Source organism: Dendrobates tinctorius, unplaced genomic scaffold (assembly GCF_039654945.1).
Source record: "Dendrobates tinctorius isolate UK_male_01 unplaced genomic scaffold, ASM3965494v1 ptg000166l, whole genome shotgun sequence".
Taxonomy (NCBI): domain Eukaryota; kingdom Metazoa; phylum Chordata; class Amphibia; order Anura; family Dendrobatidae; genus Dendrobates; species Dendrobates tinctorius.
The window spans coordinates 6,113,921-6,127,489 of NW_027361833.1; positions in this window are offsets into that span (position 1 = coordinate 6,113,921).

Here is a 13,569-nt window from a genome sequence, read left to right on the forward strand (position 1 = left end):
GATAGACATTTTGGCATTTTGGACAGCAGAAGGTTACGTCTGGGCCACAGAGGTAGATCTGGGTATCATCAGTGTATAGATGGTACTGGAAGCCATGGAACTTTATGGGTTTTCCCAAGCCAATTGTATAAATTGAGAAGAGTAGGTTTCACCAACAGAGAGAGGAAGGGATTAAGAGGCAGTGTGGAGTGGGAGATGCTAAATGTGGGGTTGGAGAGGTATGAGGAAATCCAGGAGAGGGCAAGGTCTTTGACACCAAGGGAAGAGACTTCTATGATAGAGTTTAGCAACTCACTCCAGAGAACAAAGGTAACACACTAAAATCTGCAACTGGACCTACTGGTTCCTGTACAGACTAGAGATCCTGACCCCAAAGTCCCTAGGGGTTCCTGTGTGAGCAGAGATAACCCTAACCACAGAGTAGATGATGGCAACTTAGACCTATGCTGCCTGAAAGGCCGTAGAGCGCTTCACGTTCCTAATAAAGAACCGGAAGACAGAGCTGAGTGCAAATTACCAACAGAAGGGAAAGTGTGCTGAAATGGAAAGAGATCATAGAGTGAGTAAACAAACCACAAAATACAAATGAAAGGTACATATGCGGATGCGGGCTACTTGTGGGGGTACATATGGGGATGCAGGCTACATGTGGGGTTACATATGGTGGTACAGGCTATATGTGGGGGTACATGAAGTGCAGGGTACATATGTGGATGCAGGCTATATGTGGAGTGCAAGCTACAGTGGGTACGGAAAGTATTCAGACCCCTTTACATTTTTTACTCTTTGACTTATTGTAGCCATTTGGTAAATTCAAATACATTAATGTACACTTTGCACCCCATCTTGACTGAAAAAAGCAGAAATGTAGAAATTTTTGCAAATATATTATAAAAGGAAAACTGAAATATCACATGGTAATCACATAAGTATTTAGATCCTTTGCTCAGACACTCATATTTAAGTCACATGCTGTCCATTTCCTTGTGATCCTCCTTGAGATGGTTCTATTCCTTCTTTGGAGTCCAGCTGTGTTTATTTAAACTGATAGGACTTGATTTGTAAAGGCACACACCTGTCTATATAAGACCTCACAGCTCACAGTGCATGTCAGACCAAATGTGAATCATGAGGTCAAAGGAACTGACAAGGAGCTCAGAGACAGAATTGTGGCAAGGTACACATCTGGCCAAGGTTACAAAGAATTACTGCAGTACTCAAGGTTCCTAAGAGCACAGTGGCCTCCATAATCCTTAAATGAAAGAAGTTTGGGACCACCAGAAGTCTTCCTAGACCAGCCAAACTGAGCAATCATGGGAGAAGAGCCTTGGTGAGAGAGGTAAAGAACCCCAACATCACTGTGGCTGAGCTCCACAGAAGAAGTAGGAAGATTGGAGAAAGTTCCACTGTTGGAATATGTTTGGTGCAACAACTCCATTCCTGTCTATGAGTGTTTAGTTGCTAGTTTGTATGCTGTTTATAAAGTTAGAACAAAAAAACTCCCAGAGGCTCACGCAAGGAGAGCATGTGACTGCATTTCCTGCTTTTCCTGTGTCTGTGTATGAGAGAAGCAGCCTGCTGTAGATGCTGCACAGATAGAGACACACAAATGATTTATTCCTGATCTATTGAGCTTATTATATATTGTTCCTGTTTGTTCCTAAACAAAGAAGCTCTGTTGTCACACGCTTGGAGAGTATCCTGATTAATCCGCTGCCAACAGGTTATGGGCCCAGAGTGACACAGAACCCCAGAGTAACACAGCAACAGAAACCCAATGCAAAAGCAGCACAGAGCAACAGAGATGTCCACTAGCAGCAATCCTGTCAAGTTCAATGCCAAGCCTCACTATCCAAAACTACCAGTTCTGGAATTTCAAGGCAAAGATGCTGCTCATAAGAGAAGGCACGTAGAAATATACTCAGGAAAAAGTGTTGTGAGCTCATTTTCTCGTTCACCTTTGATGTCCGATGAACTCCCTCTGCTGGTGAAAATAGGTGGTGAAACTGATTTGGATGGGAGAAACCTGTCACCTGAACAGGTGGATTGCGATTGGACATCCGGAATCTCTGAAAGGATATAAGTCAGCCGACACCCTGTAGGGTTGCTGGTGATTTCTCTGCTCTGAGCTCTGGCCTCCAGTTCAGTTCCTGCCTTCTAAAAGCTAAGTTTTGCTCTGTTATTGTTCCATGAGATTTTGTCTGATTTGCTTAGTTTTGTGTTCTGCCAGCCCCGGCTGGGGCTCTGCTGAATTTCCATTTTTGTCCCTGATCGGTTAAATCTCTTTTGCTCTGTCTTCAGAATATATCGGTGTGCTGATATAGGGATGTTGAAGTCTAGTGACTTCAGGGCCGTTTTTCCTATCAGACGTGTAGGGACATTTTTGGTAGGGGTTTTGCGGATTGCAGCCAGCATCTTTTCTGTCCTTTCCTATCTAGTTAGTTGGGCCCCATCGTTTGCTCTGCCTGTCTTTCTGTCTGTGTTTGTGTTTTCATCTGTTTTCACCGACAATACATGTTGGGAGCTATCTATTGCTTTGGGATCTGCTCTGGGGCAGTTAGTTTTCCCTTTTCTTGCTTTAGGCTTATTTAGTTCCCCGGCTGTGAAGAGGCGTCTAGGACCACCATAGGAACACTCCACGGCTACTGTTAGTTGTTGTGAATAGGATCAGGGGTCTGCAATCCGCTGGCAACCAACCTCTCCGGTTTTCTGGACTTAGCTTGCATTTTTGTTTTTTCCTTCTCCGGTGACTCATTTGTAACAAACAAGTGCCTCATCCATTACCAGATGATTGGCTAGAAACAGATCAGAATCAGAAAGTACAAAGCACGATCTCCCTCAGTGTAGATGATAATCAGATTATGCATATATGCAAGTGTGCAGAGGCAAAGGAGATGTGGGATGAGTTACAAAAAGTGCATGAAAGATCAAATCTCAGTAATACGCTTTATCTCATGAGAAAGCTGTATTAGTATAAGCTAAGTGATGGACAGAATATGCAGAATATGGAGAATAAATTAAAGATTTTCATGTTGCTGCACTGCTATTAAGTGGTCTTCCAGAAAGTTATGACACACTCCTGACTGCACTAGATGCACGGTCAGATGATGAGCTGACACTAGAGTATGTTAAAGGCAAACTTGTGGATGAATTCAAGCAAAAAACAGCATGTAAGCAGCAGTAATGAATCCAGAGCAGAAACCGCATTAAAGACACAGAATTTCCATAATTCTGCAAGCAGCTATATGACAAATAACAAGGATTTCTTCACTGACCTTAATGAAAGCAAGTCAGAAAAGGTCATCTTAGCTAATGGTCACTATATAACTTCAGAAGGAGTAGGAGACAGCTACTTCCACTGTCCAGTTTCCTCAGCACAAAGCAGAAAGATCCCAATAAATGATGTTCTCTAAGTTTCCTTCCTTGAAAGCAGTCTTCTGTTAGTAAAGAAGCTCACGCAAAAGGGGAATGTAGTTACTTTTAAAGATAACAGCTGCATCATCTAAAAGAAGGGTCACACTCTTGCAGAAGGAAAAATCCAACATGAACTTTATCATCTAAAATGCATAGAAAGAGTGTACAGTGCTAGACAAGATCTACATAAGAACTGTATCCATGTATGGCACAGACGTCTTGGGCACAGAGACCCAGAAGCAGTAAGGAAGCTAGCTCAACTTGCAAATGGTATTGAAATCAACCAGTGTAGTCAAATGATGAAGTGCACTAGCTGTCTTAAAGGGAAAATGTCCAGAAAATCCTTTCATAAAATAAGCACCACTAGATCTGCACAGCCTCTGAATCTGATACATACAGATGTATGTGGTCCAATGAGTGTTCAAACTTCTAGCAAGAAAACATATTTTCTCACATTTATTGATGACTACTCCAGATATACAGTCACCTACCTGCTTCACAGTTGTGGATGAAGTTCCACAGAAACTTGAAGAATATCTTGCTGTAGTGTTTAACAAATTTGGCAGAATGCAAAAAGTCCTGCGTGCAGATAATGGAATCGAATATACAAGTGGTAAGGTGCAAACCATTGTGAAAAAGGATGGAATCGTGTTCCAGACTACCATTCCATACAATCCAGAACAAAATGGCATTGCAAAGAGAAAGAAACGTACTCTCTGTGAAAGTGAAAGAAGTATCATGTTTGATGCGAATCTACCTACAACGTATTAGGGAGAAGCCATCATGACAGCTTGCTTTCTTCAAAACAGAGTGCCAAGTAAAGCCACAAATAAAACTCCGTATGAGCTATGGAACGCAAGAATAAGAATCTCAATCACCAAACCTAGACACAGAAAAGGAAAACAGTGAAGTGTGGATAAGCTCTGAAGCCATCAAGGAAGACACAGAAGAACCAAGTCAACCTCCAGTCAGGAGATCAGAAAGGCCAAACATAGTTATCCCAGCTAGACGTCTTTCTTATATTCTTATATGGTCAGAACACTTCCTGAACCAGAGTCACAGTCATGGCAAGAGATGCAAAAACTGCCTGTTCACGAGAAGCAGAAGTGGATTAATTCCGCTAATAAGGAGATGGAGTCCCTTCAACAACTCCAGACATGGAAGCTTACTGAGCTACCATAGTGAAAGAGAAATTGCAAAGCTAGGTGAAATTCTCAATCAGCTCTTTGAGACTAAGGACCGTGGAAATGTGACATATTATTTGGGAATCCAAATCCAGAGAGAGGAAGATGGGAGTTTTCTTCTCAACCAAAGTTCTAAAATTTCTGTAATCCTAAACCAGTTTGAATGTCAGAAGTCAAATGTGCATCAACACCAATGGATCCGTCCTACTTAAAGTTGGAATGAGAAGAAGATCTGCTACCCAGCATTGAGTGTTACAGACAAGCAGTGGGGGCGCTTCTTTACATAGCAACCTCAACTCATCCAGATATCTCAGCCACAGTCGGAATTCTCTGTCGACGTGTAAGCAAGCCACGCCAAAGAGACTGGAATGCAATTATGCAATTAAGAGAATTGTTCAATATCTTAAAGAAAGTCAAAGGCTAGATATTAAGATATCTGCATCAGGAGATCTCACTCTCAGAGGTTATGTGGATGCAGATTGGGCTGGAGATTCAAGTGATCGGAAATCAACAAGTGGTTACTTGTTTAAGTTGGGAGAAAATTCAATTTCTTGGTCCAGCCGAAAGCGAGTGTCAGTCACATCATCTTCTACAGAAGCAGAATATATGTCTGCTGCTTATGCAAGTCAAGTCAAGAAGTAATTTGGTTGAAACAACTTTTAAACGATTTTGGCAAGCCACTAGCTCAGCCAACAGTTATCTGTGAGGACAACTAAGGGTGCATTAAACTTGCCAGCAATGAGAAGATTAGTGCAAGGACTAAGCACATTGATGTAAACATCACCACTTACGTGACTTAGTGGAATGTGGTGTATTCGAGTTTGTTTATTGTGAGTCTGACAAGATGATAGCTGATAGTATGACAAAGCCATTATGAAGAGCCAAGTTTATGGACTTCAGAACCGCAATGGGACTAACAGGATAAGTAGTTGTTGAGTGGGGGTGTTGGAATATGTTTGGTGCAACAACTCCATTCCTGTCTGAGTGTTTAGTTGCTAAATTTGTATGCTGTTTATAAAGTTAGAGCAAAAAAACACTCCCAGAGGCTCACACAGGGAGAGCATGTGACTATACTTCCTGTTTTTCCTGTGTCTGTGTATGAGAGAAGCAGCCTGCTGTAGATGCTGCACAGATAGAGACACACAAATGATTTTGGCTTGGCATGTCACTCTCCAAAAGGAGAAACTTTACCCCTTAGATCCCCTTAGCCTCTCATCAAGCCAAATCAGATCTCATACTTTATACTGATGAAGGGCAATACCCTGAAACATCGTGTCTCAAAACTGAGATTCCGATTTGGCTTTTATCCCAATTCATACTGTAAGGTCGATAATGACTTGTAGGAATCGGATTGCTGCTTCCAGTAGTTTAGCACTAAAGTTCAAGTCCTCTTCCTCTTTGAAGTGACAATTTGCATTTTAAACAAATTATCGAAATGGATTATTATAGCATAAAACAGAATTTTGACAAACAGTAAGGAGAGTACTCTGTAATTGATAGTATTTGACTGTTTAATACATCTAAATGGGGCTTGCAGAAATCTATGCACTTGCTACAGTAACAAATTCATTCTTAGGTATGGAAGGGATTTTCAGTGGCATCCCCTATGTGGTGTGTGAACATAGACTAATAGTTTTCCCACAATAATTCAGAGTAAGGTTCTTTTTAGGCTACATGGTCATACCCATAATTGTCTCTTGTGGTATGAGGCATCAGGCTACAACCACTTCAACCACTTTAGCTTAGAAAGGTGTTAATAGCAAGTACACTCCTTGTCATATTGACAAGGGGCTGATAAATTGCACCCCTGTGCTAGCTATTTATAAGTTTCCAGACTGAAGTTTGCTTTTCAGGATAATCCCTTTATAACACTACAAAGCACATATTCATCACTTCTATTGTCACTTGATTATGAGGCATCAAATTATCCCGTGGTTTTTCACTGTTGTTTTTAATCATAACATCCAGTGTACAATCCGCATGCAATTCTCCAAAAACATGTTATCTTTCATAGCTAAAAGTGACCATGTAGAGGAAGGCTCATAGCATATTCATACTAATGAAGACAATGTATTTAGTGTTTGCAAACAGCATGACAACTTAGGAGCATTCAACATTTCTTATCATTTATACAATTTGATTATAAAAATAACAATAATACAATGGTTCAGGAGTGGACACTGACAGCTTGGGGCCCCTGTGCAAGAAATGTGTCTGGGTCACTTTCCTTTTATGGCGACAAAGATATATATACATATATATCTAATATATAAAGCTGAATGTGTGTATGTTTGTATGTATGTATGTGTGTATGTCCGGGATTGGCGTCTGCACCGTCGCAGCTACAGCCACAAAATTTTGCACACGTCTGGACCCCGAGAGCATCATAGGCTATGTTGTGAGGTGAAATTTTAACCCCGCGCGTTCCAATTTACCAAACAGTTTTGCCCCTAGGTACATAATGGGGAAAAAGTGTATGTATGTATGTATGTGTGTCATGCAGTCATCATTGGCCCCTATCTCCTCCCTCTCGTGTCCTGATTCAGCACTGAAGCATTACAATAAAACACTTCAAAGTGCCCTGGATGAAACTGCACCTCCTATACATAGAACAACTAGGCACAGATGGCGACAACCCTGGCACACGCTGCGAACACGCTTCCTACAGCGGTTCTCCAGGTGCGCCGAACGTCTGTGGAGAAAATCCAATCTACCTGAAGATTTCATCCATTATAAGCTTATGCTTAAAACATACAACACTGCCCTTCACCTCTCAAAAGAAAGCTATTTCAATTCCCTCATCACCTCACTATCCAATAACCCGCAATGTCTCTTTGACACTTTTCATTCCCTACTTAACCCAAGAGTGCAGGCCCCAACCACGGATCTCCATGCTGATGATCTGGCTAATTATTTCAAAGAAAAAATTGACCATATCCCACAGGAAATTATCTCCCAATCACCTCATACCATGCACTGTCCTCCCTCCCCCACCGCATCTAGCTCACTCTCTGATTTTGAACCAGTCACAGAAGATGAAGTAATCAGGCTCCTTGCATCTTCTCGCCCTACCACTTGCACCAGTGACCCCATCCCATCACATCTCCTCCAGTCCCTTTCCCCTGCTGTCACCACTCACCTAACAAAAATATTCAACCTCTCACTCTCTTCTGGTATCTTTCCTTCCTCATTTATTCTTATGGAAATTATATATGGACTTCCATGCGCTGCTTGACAAAATACAGAATCCCACTTACGGTGAAAGATTAATAATTTATTCCCAATGCGTTTCGAAGTAAGGACTACTTCTTCCTCAGGGGCTGACAAACATCACTGAAACTCCTTCCTCATTTAAGCATGCCATCATACAGCCATTACTTAAAAAAAATCCCTTGACCAAAACTGTGCCGCGAACTATAGACCTGTCTCTAATCTTCCCTTCATCTGTAAACTCCTGGAACGCCTGGTCCACACCTATCTTATCCGCTATCTCTCAGATAGATCTCTCCTCGACCCTCTCCAATCTGGTTTCCGCTCATTACACTCTACTGAAACTGCCCTCACTAAAGTCTCTAATGATCTTCTAACAGCTAAAGCTAATGGTCACTACTCCATGCTAATTCTCTTGGATCTCTATGCAGCATTCGACACTGTGGATCATCAGCTCCTCCTCACTATGCTCCATTCCATTGGCCTCAAGGACACCGTTCTCTCTTGGTTCTCCTCCTATCTCTCTGACCGCTCCTTTACTGTATCTTTTGCTGGCTCCTACTCCTCTCATCTTCCCCTTACTGTTGAGGTTCCTCAAGGATCGGTTCTAGGCCCCCTCCTCTTCTCTTTGTATACTGCCCCTATTGGCCAAGCAATCAGTAGATTTGGATTCCAGCACCATCTCTATGCCGATGACACCCAATTACACACTTCTTCTCCTGATATCACGCCTGCCTTTTTGGAAAACACCAGTGATTGTCTTACTGCTGTCTCTAACATCATGTCCTCCCTCTATCTGAAACTGAACCTGTCAAAAACTGGACTCCTTGTGTTTCCTCCCTCTATAAACCTACCTATGCCCGACATTGCCATTTCCGTGTGTGGTTCCACCATTACTCCCCAGAAACATGCCCGCTGTCTTGGGGTCATACTTGATTCAGAGCTTTCATTCACCCCCCACATATGATCATTGGCTCGCTCTTGTTATCTGCACCTCAAAAACATTTCTAGAATTTGACCCTTTCTTACTTTTGACTCTGCAAACACTGTTACTGTTTCTCTTATTCATTCTCGTCTGGACTATTGTAACTCTCTACTAATTGGTCTCCCTCTTAACAAACTCTCCCCCTCTCCAATCTGTCCTGAATGCAGCAGCTAGGATCATATTCCTCACCAATTGTTATACCGATGCCTCTACCTTGTGCAAGTCCTTACACTGGCTACCCATCCACTCCAGAATTCAGTATAAACTTATTACCCTCACCCACAAAGCCCTCCATGGCTCAGCACCACCCTACATCTCCTCCCTCGTCTCAGCCTACCACCCTACCCGTGCCCTCCGTTCTGCTAATGACCGGAGGTTAACATCCTCATTAATCAGAACCTCCCACTCCCGTCTCAAAGACTTTTCACGAGCCGCGCCTATTCTTTGGAATGCACTACCCAGGCTAGTACGATTAATCCCCAAACCCCACAGTTTTAAGCGTGCTTTAAAAACGTATTTTTTCAGACTGGCCTATCGCCTCAACGCATTAACGTAAATATCCCTGTGTGGCTCATTTCTAAATTTTTTACCATAACCAGGTTCCTCGCACCATGTTCTCACATGCTTTTTGCATTTAATAGCCCTCTGTGTCTGTACTGTTACATATTTAGACTGTTAACTGGTTCATGCAGCAACAGGAACACCCGATTCTTACACTAGGGAAGGTCCAAACCATAAAAACAATAAAAGCAATTGTTACCATCCACCTTTCGTGTCTCCCCTTTTCCCTTATAGATTGTAAGCCTGCGAGCAGGGCCCTCATTCCTCTTGGTATCTGTTTTGATCTATGTGTTTATTGCCATGCTATTCTGTAATGTCTATTGTCTGTACAAGTCCCCTCTATAATGTAAAGTGCTGCAGAATATGTTGGCACTATAGAAACAAAATTATTATTATTATTATTATGTGTGTATGTCCGGGATTGGCATCTGCACCGTCGCAGCTACAGCTACAAAATTTTGCACAGTCACACGTCTGGACCCCAAGAGCGTCATAGGTTATGTTGTGAGGCGTAATTTTAACACCGCGGGTTCAAATTCACCCAAAAATTTGGCCTATTATTCTTATCATTTCTATGGTGTTATCGCCCTTCTGTAAAGCTGGAAATAACACAATTTATTACTGTGCCAACACAGACCACCCTCTGACACAGACTGCAGGGGGAGCCCAGTATCACACAGGATAGGATTAGATACACGGCTCAGCAGTCAGTATCTCACAGTATAGGATTAGATACACAGCTCAGCAGTCAGTATCACACAGGACAGGATTAGATACACAGCTCACCAGTCAGTATCACACAGAATAGTATTAGATACACGGCTCAGCAGACAGTATCACACAAAATAGGATTAGATACACAGCTCAGCAGTCAGTATCACACAGGATAGGATTAAATACACGGCTGAGCAGTCAGTAACACACATGATAGGATTAGGTACACGGCTCAGCAGTCAGTATCACACAGGATAGGGTTAGATACACGGCTCAGCAGACAGTATTACACAGGATAGGATTAGATACACTGCCCAGCAGTCAGTATCACACAGGATAGGATTAGATACACAGCTCAGCAGTCAGTATCACAAAGGATAGGAATAGATACACGGCTCAGCAGACAGTATCACACAGGATAGGATTAGATAAACAGCTCAGCACACAGGATCACACAGAATAGTATTAGATACACGACTCAGCAGACAGTATCACACAGAATAGGATTAGATACACAGCTCTGCAGTCAGTATCACACAGGATAGGATTAGATACACGGCTCAGCAGTCAGTATCACACAGGATAGGATTAGATACACGGCTCTGCAGTCAGTATCACACAGGATAGGATTAGATACACGGCTCAGCAGTCAGTATCACACAGGATAGGATTAGATACACTGCTCAGCAGTCAGTATCACACAGGATAAGATTAGATACACGGCTGAGCAGTCAGGAACACACGATAGGATTAGATACACAGCTCAGCAGAAAGTATCACACAGGAGAGGATTAGGTACACAGCTCAGCAGACATTATCACACAGGATAGGGTTAGATACACAGCTCAGAAACAGGATGTGCCAAAGGAGAGGACATTTTCATTCCAAGAATTCCACTCATTCCATCTGATTTGTTTTTTGATTTTAAACGCCTCCAGTTTCCAGTTCAACTGCTATTTGCAATGTCCATTAACAATGCTCAGGGACAGTCCTTGAAAGTAGTAGGGATCGATTTGCAATCTCCATGCTTTTCTCATGGTCAACTTTACGTGGTCTGTTCAAGAGTTGGAACTGCCAAAAATCTGTTCATCTTTGCACCGAAGGGAAAAAACAAAAATCTTGAATGAGTTGAAAATAAAATACTATCAATACTTGGGTAATCGTTTAGTTAATTTGTGTTGCAAATCTGTAGTGTTGAATATATGATGTGAAATGTTTTTATGTGCAATATAATCATTATAATTTGTTATAACTAACCACAGTTGGTTACTATGCCCAGGCAATGCCGGGCTCTTCAGCTAGTATATATATATATATATATATATATATATATATATAGCCACACACACATACATGTGTATATATATATTACATAGTCTCCTTTAATATATATATTGCTGCCCCTTTTACAGTGCCCTCTCTTGTTATGTATAGTGCAGTCCCTTACATATTGGATTATATAGAGCCCTGTTTTTTATTACATACCGTCCTGTCTTGTTAGCTGTATAATGCAATGATGGCTGATGGAGCATGGGAAAGCTTCCTTTCTAGTGGAGGAGCTGATGGACTGGTATTCTGGTCACCGGCTCCTCGATCAGCAGTCATTTTATATCTAAAAAGAGAGGGGACTATGTAATAAAAGAGGTCACTGTGAATAACAAAATTAACAAGAATACACTATGTAAGAGACAGCACTATACATAACAGCAGAGGAAGCTATATAATAAGGGATGGCACCATATATAACCAGAGAGGATGGTACGTAATAAGGGACGGTGTTAAACATAATAAAAGAGGAAACTATGTAACTAAGGATGGTGTTATACAGAATTAGTGAGTACAATATATGCTAAGGGACTGTTATACATAATAAGTACGTATACTATATGCTAAGGGACTGTGTTATACATAATAAGTGCGTACACTATATGCTAAGGGACTGTTATACATAATAAGTACGTACACTATATACTAAGGGACTGTGTTAGACATAGTAAGTGAGTACACTATATACTAAGGGACTGTGTTAGACATAGTAAGTGAGTACACTATATACTAAGGGACTGTGTTAGACATAATAAGTGAGTACACTATAGTCTAAGGGACTGTGTTAGACATAATAAGCGATAATATCTTCCTCCACCTCCCCTGTTCCTAAGGCCATTATAAGTCCCCCTTCCTCCAATCCTCCTCCCCTGCATCCTATTATTCTCCTCTCCCTCACCCTATCATTGCCTTCTTCACCACCTCCATCATTGCCTTCTCTCCCACCACTATCTTTGCTTTCTCCCCCGCCACACCCATTCCCATCATTGCCCATTCCACCACCTCCATCATTTCTTCCTCCCCCACCATCCACATTATTGCCATTTCCACCACCACCATCATTGCATTCTCCCCCACCACCCCTATTATCATTTATTTTTCCCCCACTACCCCATCATTGCCCTTTCCACCACCTCCATCATTGCCTTCTCCCCTACCACCCCATCATTGCCCTCTCCATCACCCCCAACATTGCCTTCTCCATCATCTCATCATTGCCTTCTCCCCATCACTCCCATCATTGCCTTCTCCATCACCCCATCATGGCCTTCTCCCATCACCCCATCATGGCCTTCTCCTTCACCCCATCACTGCCTTCTCCCCATCACTCTCATCATTGCCTTCTCCATCACCCCATCACTGCCTTCTCTTCATCACCCCCATCATTGCCTTCTCCATCACCCCATCATTGCCTTCTCCCCATCACTCCCATCATTGCCTTCTCCCCATCACTCCCATCATTGCCTTCTCCATCACCCCATCATTGCCTTCTCCATCACTGCCTTCTCCCCATCACTCCCATCATTGCCTTCTCCATCACCCCCATCATTGCCTTCCCCCATCACTCCCATCATTGGCTTCTCCATCACCCCATCACTGCCTTCTCCCCATCACTCCCATCATTGCCTTCTCCATCACCCCATCATGGCCTTCTCCCATCACCCCATCATGGCCTTCTCCATCACCCCATCACTGCACTGCATTCTCTCCATCACTCCCATCATTGCCTTCTCACCATCACTCCCATGATCCCAGTAATGCCTTCTCTCCATCACCCCCAACATGGCCTTCTCTCCTTCTCTCCAAATCACGGCCTTCTCCTCATGCCCCCATCATATCATTGCCTTCTCTCCTCCAGGGCCAGGCTCCACCTACACACACACACACACACACACACACACACACAGATACACACAAACATACACACATATACACACAAACACACACACACACACACACACACATACAGTGCCTTGCAAAAGTATTCGGCCCCCTGGAACTTTTCAACCTTTTCCCACATATCATGCTTCAAACATAAAGATACCAAATGTAAATTTTTGGTGAAGAATCAACAAGTGGGACACAATTGTGAAGTTGAGCGAAATCTATTAGTTATTTTAATTTTTTGTGGAAATTCAAAAACTGAAAAGTGGGGCATGTAATATTATTCTGCCC